At 41.6% G+C, this 10,461-nt stretch overlaps 1 protein-coding gene across 1 annotated transcript in view; it reads left to right on the top strand.

Moving 5' to 3' along the window:
* The first annotated feature begins 2,628 nt into the window (after window positions 1–2,628).
* The window catches only part of LOC143327639 (forkhead box protein J3-like), a 60,023-nt gene continuing 52,190 nt past the window's right edge, over window positions 2,629–10,461 (top strand). Inside the window, exon 1 of the mRNA XM_076742095.1 lies at window positions 2,629–2,888. The gene's annotated coding sequence lies outside the window, so the exon portion shown is untranslated. The remainder of the gene's footprint in view (window positions 2,889–10,461) is intronic.

The following is a 10,461-nucleotide window of genomic DNA, read 5'->3' as shown; positions in this document are numbered from 1 at the left end:
TGACTATGAAATTATGATGCACCAGGGTCGCGTTTAACAAGGATGAAGCAGAAGTCATTTGATGACTGAAAAAGACCAGCAGTGTTTTCAGTTCGCTGTTCACAGTTTACAGTGTTTCAGGACATGTGACTGAATCAATGTGAAGTAGTAAGTTCTCGCTCAAAAAGCCCTCGGTGGGTTTTTGCAAACTACGGCAACATTGTGTTAGGTTGGAGGGCCCTCTAGTGGTGGACTCGCAGATTACAACAGTTGATTCAGAGGAAATTCAAATATTCCACAGTTATTCATCTGCTTTTTGCATTCCTTGAACATAATCCTGTGGTGTTGTTGTTATTGTTGTTTAGAGCAGTTTTTCAGCATTACAGCCCGCAGTTTCTTTCAAAGTATGCAGTTCATGAAGAAGTAGAAATTCCAGCACCTTGTATTGTTGCTTTAAACATACTCGAATTGTATGGTTATAAAATAACAATGACTATAATATTTCAGTAACCATTGCAAGCACCACCACCATCCAGATGAGTGCAGCACTGAGTTGTCTCTAAACCTGTGCATGGATCCATGAGACCAAGACAAAAACACACAATTTGTTTGTCTGACTTAATGTTGGGGTGTTAAGAGGTTAAGAAAGAAATTATATTAATAGAAAACTGATCAGAAATTTGCTTGTGGTCGATTCAACTGATGAACAATAGTGTTTTGAAGAAGCTTAAAAATCGAGACATTTAAAGATTGCCTGCTTTGAATAATAAATTTTTTCATGTCGGTTAAGATTTTTCCACATAACCTTGTTAAAAACTCTTAAAATTACATGTGATTCTTCTCCCTCATTGAAAAATCCACAATGCATATGAATATGCAAATGTTTTTCATTTCGAAACTTCAACCTTTGGAAAAGATGTCTCTCACTTCACTACACACTCCATCCTCTGTATGAGCAATGGAGGGTTTCAAGTTTCCACATCTCACTTGTGTAAGTTGCATACTGGACCACAATTGCTGGTTCCAGACTGGGTTTGATGTCACAAAGCATGCCTGTTATAAACTCAGATTTAATGTGAGCACAGAGAAACTTCTCTCCTTCAGCTGGTAAATGTGAAAACAGCCTTCTATTATCAAAGTCTGCACATACATCACTCTACACACTGAAGGTCAGACGTCTTAGTGAAGTACACAGTGGTTCAGAGTGGAGGAGGGCTTTAATTCAAACCCAGATACAAGTGCACCATACCGCACAAAGCCTGGATGTTTTCCACTTCCTTCCATTTGCTCCTCTTATCAGCATCAAAACAATCTCAAGCAGTTTTTCAAGGCAAGGCAAGCTTATGTGCATGGCATTGTTCCACAACAAGGCAACTCAAGGCAGAAGACACAAAGAGGAATTTTTAAACAACGATGTCCCTGCATTCTGAGTTGTGTTGTGTTCTCTCTCATCGTCTCTGTGCAATTAATTCTCAGAACTGAGTTGTACATGTATGTCTGTTTAGTAGTCAGGGATGTGGAGGGTACATTCAGTGCTGAGGGGAAAATCTGTGTGAGACTTTTACATCCAAATGTCACTCAGAATTTGAATTTAGAAGCAAAATCTGCACATAAAACATAGAAAACAAAAAATACATTGACTTAACTTTACATTGGTTTCATGTTTGTATCCCAGGGGAACATTTTGTGTGTTGCATGAATAGCAAAACACAACTCATGCTCATTTTTTATATGTCTCAAGGGTTTTAAATCCAGATATTTAGGCAATCATTTGCAAAGCAAAGGAAAACTGTGCTCGGCCCAAATAACCGATGCACCGGCAGACACAGTGCTGCACAGACAGTAGTCTAACGTGAGACTAAACACTGAAATACATATTCTTGACAATGTGTAAACTTTACGAGGTCAAAACGCCAGACAAAATCACAGCACTACTCAGCATTAACAGGGTGCTGTGACTGATGTCCTGTCCAGGTGGGTGCGCTGTGCTGCGCATCAAGCTTCTCTCTGCATTTAATCAACAAATTACAGGCATGCAGCCTCACTGTGGAGCACCTCAACCATGACAGATAAGACGTACACCACCAGCACCTCAGTCCATTGGTGTAACAGACCCGAGCAGAGCAGTGTCTGCCACTGAATGCAACTATTTTGCAGCAAATGATTTGTTACACTTAAAATATAAATGTCATCATACAATAATTTGCATTTTTGTGTGTCTATACACAACACCGACTGTGTTTTCTGTTGTTTTTAGTCTTTAGCAGGACAGTTAAAATCACTGACATATTTTAATGATTTGTCATAATAATAATAATTATTATTATTAGTAGTGTCCATCAGATGATGATGATTAGATAGAATTACTTAACAAATACATAACCTAACATACTAGTAATGCTGACAATGACGTGTTATTATTATTATTATTATTATTATTATTATTATTATTATTATTATTATTATTATTATTGCCAGATATAATTATGGTAAGCCTATGTGATGTCCTTGTGGAATCTCATTAATACTGAAATTGGGAACTAGTTAAATGCCTGTGATTTCATTTCTCCCATTGTGGTGCATGAATTTATCTTCAACGTGCTCCGGCTGGCGTTGGAAGTAGTTCCGGTGGTTTAGCAGCCGAGCGGAGCACAGAGACCCGGGATCTTCGTGCTGCTGACCGCAAACGCGAATAGCGGGTCGAGTCCGCCTGTCATGACTGTCGACTGACCACAGCAGCGGTCAGTTTGACGCCTGCAGGGCACCGCGCAGCAGCCCGGCTGACAGCGTCAAGGCACCGCTGGAGCTTTTGTCTTCGAGGGGAATTTTTCAAGTGCAGAGCAGGCGTCTGGAGCTTCTAAAGCAGAGTCCAGGGGAAAAACTGAGCCGGCTCCTGTTCACCTACGACGGTGAGTAGTCCGTGCAGAAGAATTCTTGAATGTCAGTCATGAAGGTTTGTGGCAAATAGCGCTTCACTCGGGAGAGAAGTGTTCGCTGAAGCCAGCGCTCGCACTTAATGGCAGGCAATGACAAGTTCGCTGCCTGTCACAGTGTGCATGCATGCAGTCGCCGAAGCGTTTGTCTTTATCCCAGGCGTCTGTCACACAAAGTCAACTTATGTCAAGTTTACGGTTATAGTCTAATGGTAGCGTTCAGACAGCCGGGCTGTTGGGCAGCGGGCTGGAAAACAAAGTGGTGTTTAATAAAACAATTACCCGACTCGTGAGTCGTGTTGGACGGAGACAGCGCCGTGCAGAGCTGCGAGCGCTTTGGAAGTGATAGCGCCAGTCAGTCCCAGCTCCGGGAGGACGGAGCCCGCAGGGATGTGTCCCTGTGTGGACAGGCAGAAGATGCTTTAATGTGGTGAATCAGATACCGAGTTTAAAGCACGTTTTTCATGTAGGTGACTCTTGTAAGACAACGTGTTTACAGGAGGGACGGCTTCAGGCAGTTCATTAGATTGAACTAACTTTGTCTGACAGCAAATGTAAATTTTATTATAGGTTTATGTGTCTGTGTGTGGATACATGCCAAGGCGTCATTGACACATGTATTCATCGGTGTTCATGTCTGATTTGTCTTTCTTTATGTGTGCATGTGTTTTTTTTTTTTTTTGTTTTTTTTTTTCTTAAACAGTATTCCTGTGTTTGTGCTGTGTGGATGCACAGTGTGTTTGCATGCATGTACGTATTCCTGCATGCATCATGTTATCAGTCTGCACACTTTTTAAAGGAGGGCCGTTTTCAGTGGCTGGCTGCATCTGCTTTTACAATTTCTATAGTAAATACTGTGTGTAGTGTAGGGAGTCACATTCACTCTGTGCACTCTGTGTTTGATGGAAGTTCATGGAATTTACAGAATTGACTTTAACATGTGCTGAGTTGGGTGAAGCATCCTAACAGTTGTTGGCTGTTGCACCTCAGCGCCTATTTTTCAACAGTGCATGCAGGTCACTTTTATTCACTGTTTTCCACTAAGCTGAGTTTGTTGAAGGTGCAGTTACGCTCACCCTCTGTGGATTTCTACTTCATAGGCTGCCTTAAATGCAAATGACCAGTGAAGTCTCTTTCCATAAAGAAACCCAAACCTTACCATCAATGGTGACCATCTCCTTCTGTAGAAAGAGTTGATATTTTTAATCATGCTACAATGTGGAGAGCCAATACTATACAATTTCATCTCTCCAAAAACACACAGACAAGGGGCGGTGTGTGTGTGTGTGTGTGTGTGTGTGTGTGTGTGTGTGTGTGTGTGTGTGTGTGTGTGTGTGCTTTTGTGGGCAACAGACTGAGAAAGCGTTTGAGAGAATACCCTGCTCCTGATTTGGATGCGCCTCTAATTCCTATCAAGATGAGAGCTGTCTGAACAGATTTCTCTCATCATTATTTGCTCTGAGATTTACTTGCGCTTGTAAATGGTGTTGATTGAGGGTAATTTGGCTTTTTAATTGCTGAACAGCTGCCACACTCACTGCTGATTGCCATTGTAGACTTTCTCAGTAGATCACTCATAGACCCCTAAATGCCTCATTAAAACGTTATGCAGAATCGCATGAAACGTGAAGAGAAGGAACCCTCATAATGTTTTACTGATTTGTGTTTTAGCATCGGAAAGGTCGTCGTAATTATCGTCAATGTCAGCAAATGCGAGGCTAAGAAACGACTGTAGTAATGACTTTTTGAAAGTTGAATTAAGGGCTATTTGTGGATACACTGCATGCATTTGAGTTTCTTTGATAAAGATGAACTCCATATGCCGGTGTGACGGATGTTAGTTGGGCATAGATGAGAAAGACTCAGAGCACTGATTTCCTCTATTTATTCCTTTTTCTGCAGAAAGACAATATAGTACACACATACAGCATATTGTGTAGGATGGACACTGCACATCTGGACCCTCATTAATGCAAAAGCAGCTTTTCTTTATAACGTAACATAAGTAACACAGCAACACTGCATGGCTGTGACATTACAATATGGCTGAGCCAGTGATTGTACAGTGTGTTCCCTATGTCAGAAAATCATTAGCTGAGAGCTTTTAACTTTTAAGTCAGTACAACAAAACGCTGACTCTCTGTCTCTCAGAAAGAGTCGATTCAAGCCATCAAAATATAGAAAATGTAAAAACAGTGTGTTCCGGTAGGCTAAGTAAAATGGTGCATGAAGTTAAGCCACTAAACACAGGAGGCAACACCATAATTGCAATTACCACAGAGAACATATCTGCAGGGAGACAATATAGCACACACATATGCTGTGTCCAGGTCAGCCACTGCACATCTGGACCTACATGTACAAACAGCAGAGTTTACACAAGGAAGTGGATGTAAAAAATCTCCACAGGGCTGTGTGAGTCACATGACACAAGGTGGCCTGGCATGCCAGGAACAGTGCTTCTGCAAAACTAAAATTAGTGGTCAGAATAATACAAACACAGCAAAGCAACATTACTTACATTAGCTACGGAAACTCGACAGGTATGTGAAGGGAAGGGGAGATGAGCAGTGACTGGACTGCCACGGGAAACTGGAAAATAAAAATAGCTGAGGCTCCTCAATGAGATGAAATTCACACATACTAAACAAAGTTAAGGAATTCATTTTTCACTCTGTAACATCCATCCCAAATTTGGGATGAAGTGGTATGAGAACAGCACTTACCTTCCAGTCCAGTGACTGGCATAACCTGTCTCACCCACCGCACAAGACCCCAACACAGTGCAAGACAGAAAGAGCAGAAAATGAAAAAAACTGAAATAAAATTACACCATTACACAACACTACTAGACCCATAAAGGGATGGGTTATCTGACTAAAGATTTAATCAGCAAAAGCCTGGAACATTGACTCATAAAGCGCTTTAACACATGTCCTGCCCGGACACGGATTGTATCAGCCAATTTACTGGTTCAACTAGGCGACCAAATCTCATTGTGCATTGTAATGGCCAGAGTGTGTGGCTCAGGTCTGATCAGCAGTCTCCGGAGTGTGTTTTGTATCGCCTGTCTGTGTCGTGGTGTCGAGGGGCAGGTCTAGAGTCACAGGTCACAGACGGATGTGTCGTCTGGTCTTCAGGTATGCTTGAGATGTCCTCAGGGGCAGAGGTGGCACTTGTTACGTTGGGAACATCCGCTTGTGACAGACTAGGTGCAGACTATCCATTCAGGTAATCCATTCTGTGGTTCTCCTTTCAGGGTCTGCAGACTCCAGGTCAGTCAAGGAGCTCTGTCCCTCTCTTACAGTTACAGGTGAGAGAGAGGCAGTCTGATTAAACCTCATCAGATAGTAGGGGGTTGTGTGTGATTAATGGACGCCTGGGACCCTGAGCCGCTCACCTATTGGCTGGCTCTCCAAGTTTTCTCCTTGGTCACTGTGGGTCCTATCTGGGAATGCGAAGACACAGAAGTATTAGTCTGAAAGAACCTTGCTGCTTGCGTAGCTGACTGGTCTTTACAGGGAAACGCCTGAGCTATTCTCATAAATTGGTGTGTTATCACCAAGACTGTGATTGACCTTTCGCTTGAGTCTTGAAGTCAAAACATACCAGCTTTAGTGGCCCAGCTGACGTAATGCTCTCCAGCTGAGCTCTGTCTTCAGGTCAGACTGTGGCTGACGTGGCTGTGCGTAGTCTGTTTCATCTCTGTCGGGGTTTGACCAGATGTTCAGCATGGTTGTGAACTCCTTTCAGGGCTTCATTTTTGAGGGAGTCAGGGACAACATATAAGGACCTTTTCTTGGATAACTGGAAGCAAGCAGCCTTGCCCATTAAATGGCTCATAATCTTGTTCATGCAAAGGTGGCTGTGGCTTTCTCAGTTGAGTTTTGGTCATGTCAATCCTGTCCTGAACTGGCAGTGCTGTCACCTCTCAATGTCTGGACGCCTCTGTCTGGACTCAAACATGACAAATGTCATGTTTGGTAACTTCACAGTCTGTGTTCTGAGTGATAGAAGCAGCCTGTTTATCACTGGTCGTGTTTATCACACCAGCTGACTTTGCCGCGGTGGATTAACCCATGTGTGCACCTAACTGTCCTCCCTCGTCTGTGAAACAGCAGCACAACGGCGTGGAAGTGTGAGGACCCTGGGCCCTGATCTAACCCAGTGACCAGACAACTATCAGACATCAACTTGGAGTGTCTCACATCCCTTCTGTCAGCAATGCCACCGAGACAAACACCCCTTCCTTTTGGCAAAACTGGACTAGCAAATAGAGATGGACCAATTATTTGGTTTCACTGATCAATCAGCACCAAGAAGACATTTTACAAACAATATCAGCCGATTCATTTTTATACCTGCTCTGAACTATCATTATTATATTGGCCTTAATTAACAACATATGTTATCAAAAGTAATTTAAAGTCACAGAGGGTAAAGAACTGAAAGCACTTCACTCTGACTAACAGTCTTATTATAGATCTGACCACACATCTTTAAATGTACATCACAATGGCTGCCCAGCATCCATGTGACCTGTATCGAGCTGTTCTGAAGATCCAGAAGGTCACGGCACCAGTATAACGGATGTTAAACGGGCATGGATGAGAAAGACGTTTGATTTCCACAATTTATTCCTGTAAGTGCAGGAAAACAGTATAACACACACATACAGTATATTGTGTAGGATGGTCACTGCACATCTGGACCCTCATTAATGCAAAAGCAGCTTTCTTTGTATGTCTAAAGCAACAAAAACACTGCAGAGCTGTGACATTACAGTATGGCTTACCAATGATCGTACAGTGTGTTCCGTGGACCCTCATCAGCTTTTCTGTTTAATGTCTCAAGCAACACAATAATACTAAATAACTTTGACATAACAATATACTGTTTATGGGTACTTGTACTTTAATCGAAAGCTTCTACAGAACTGTAAATTCATATGCACTACATGATACAACTTAAACCATCTGAAAAGAGTAGTGCCATTCACAAATACGAAAGAAAATTAGGAATTAGAAAATAAAGTACATTTTTGATTGTTACACCAGTATATGAATCCGTCATGGCTGGCAGGATTTGATCTTGTCTCTCTACATATTCATTATGACTTGTAAAATATTCTTTTTGTGACATTTCATAAGTAATGTTGTGCAGCCAATCTTTCATCCAAGAGTCTGCCAAGAGTGATTTGCCACCCAATTAAAACAAGATGGAGATAAGATACTGAACTTTTCCCAAATTATGACAAAAATGTGTTTGGTTAAGGAGATAATTTTTGGTAACGTAACACAGAGGGTTTTTTCAATATACAGTGTATTTACATTTTTGAGAAATGTAATGCATTTAGAATCCAAACACAACCCCAGCATGCTGTTGTATGTGCAGTTTCCACGTAGTTCATTTCATTGAAAAACCTGGCATGATTAACGTCACCATGTATCATTGAGAAGGCTTTTTTTCTGCAGCTCTAAAGTGTGCGCTGACGTGCTGTGTGGAAAATGTTTGTCTGTCTTTGCCACAGTGTCGATCTCTTTAAACAGACGACTATAGGCTCACCTTTTCATCCTGCTGCCGTTGTACAGAAGACGTTTTTAACCTTGGAAAGATCTATTTACACAAGGAAAAACGTACTGAGATTATGCTTTTGGCAAACGCCAACACCCACTCTCCTCAGTTGTGTGGAGTGATGCCTGGGAGCTGTCCTCGTCCTCTTGATCATGAGCACTTTGCTGGAGAGGCTGTGGGTGAACTGCCTTGCTCAAAGATAGCTTGGCAGTAGCTTTCATTTGCTTCAGCTAGAAGCCCTAAAATCTGCCTCTGTAATTATCCAGGCCATGACAACGTTACAAGGTCAACAGGTCATTGTAATTACCTCAGGTCATATCAATAATCAGCTGTTTAGATCATCATTTAGACAAAGTGGTCACTTAAATGACCTGATATTAGTAATTACCACGAGTCAAGTCAAATTTTACTGAATCACCCTGATTCCAGAAAAAGTTGGGATGCTGTGTAAAACGTAAATAAAAACACAATGTAATCATGCAAACAAACAAGTGTTCCTGAGTCCATGTAGTAATATCCTTCATACGATCATGTGTTCACAAAGTGGTGAACCTCTCTCCATCCTCGCTTGTGAGCGACTGAACCTTTCCAGGATGCCCCTTTCATACCCAATCATGATACTATCACCTGTTACCAATGAACCTGTTTACCTGTGGAATGTTCCAAACAGGTGTTTTTGGAGCATTCCACATCTTTCCCAGTCTTTAGTTGCTCCTGTCCCAACTTGTTTCAATCATGTTGCTGCATCCAATTCAGAATAAGCAGATATTTACAAAAATCAATTAAGTTAATGAGGTCAAACTTTGAATATGTTGTCTTTGTACTGTTTTTGATTGAGTATCTATTTGTGTTTTAGACAGCGTCCCAACTTTTCTGGAGGTGGATTTGTAGCCCAAAATCACAAATCACAATTTGTCTCAAGGAGCTTTACAATCTGCACAGTGCACCACACCTTATATCCTTAGACTCTCAATTGAGGTAGGGGGCCACAGAGGAAGGATGCCATGCCCAGGATGGACAGACGTGCAATAGATGTCGCTTGTATACAACAGAGCAACAAAATCACAGTATGGAAAGATTACAATGACAGAATTTGGGATAGACCACAGCCCTGCAATTACAACAGAACATGAAGTCAGCTGTTCCTTAGTCACTGATTTTCCTATATACTGTACCATAGCAAACAACTCTATCATCAAGCTGGGAAGATGAGAAATTTGACAACGCATTAGAGCAGAGTTACTCTCTTTTTAAGTACCTTTAAGTTCTCTGAGTGCTCCCAGTCATTGTGATTTCTGTCTTGTCCTCCAGGAAAGTACACATAATTGGAATTCAAATGCAGCAAGTCCTTTTATCTAGTCAAATCCTCTTTGATTCTGTTAGCAAAGCATTTCTATGATTTGAAAGAGAAAGCTGTAAAAGATAAGATAGGGGATGATCACTTTTAAAGGGCTGTCATTTGGATTGAACTCAGCGGCGGTGCTGCCAGCGACGAGTTCAGTGCAAAAGCTTCTCTTGTGAACCTGATGTAAATCCTGTGTCTTGCACAAGCTGAGATTGTTGTTGCACTCTACTGGTTATGTTTTAATGAGTAACAATTGTTAGCCAATTTGCATGTAAAACAATGCAATTATAAACAAGCATCAAAAAGCTGTAATACTTCTAAAAAATGTAAATTACTCTCCATTATAAAGCGCAACAAAACCTCAGCCATGCCTCCGAGCCAGGGCCTCTAGGTTTTGGATGCTCGCTTCCATTATTAATGCTATTCACAAGCCAAACTTTTTAGGTTGGTGCAGTTGGGCGCTTTAATCTATTTTTGCTGTAAATTAATGAATTTTTAAAGAGAACTAGTCCTTGCTGAATAGGGCTGGATGTGGGAATGTAGCTTGAGTCGTGGTGACGCAGTGCTATAGCCCCCTTTACTGTGCAAAGCATGAGTTCACAAACAGCATCCCATCTCTCTCTTGGGACC

The sequence above is a fragment of the Chaetodon auriga genome, chromosome 10, assembly GCF_051107435.1.
Source record: "Chaetodon auriga isolate fChaAug3 chromosome 10, fChaAug3.hap1, whole genome shotgun sequence".
Classification (NCBI taxonomy): domain Eukaryota; kingdom Metazoa; phylum Chordata; class Actinopteri; order Chaetodontiformes; family Chaetodontidae; genus Chaetodon; species Chaetodon auriga.
This window is presented reverse-complemented; position numbering and strand designations above follow the sequence as displayed.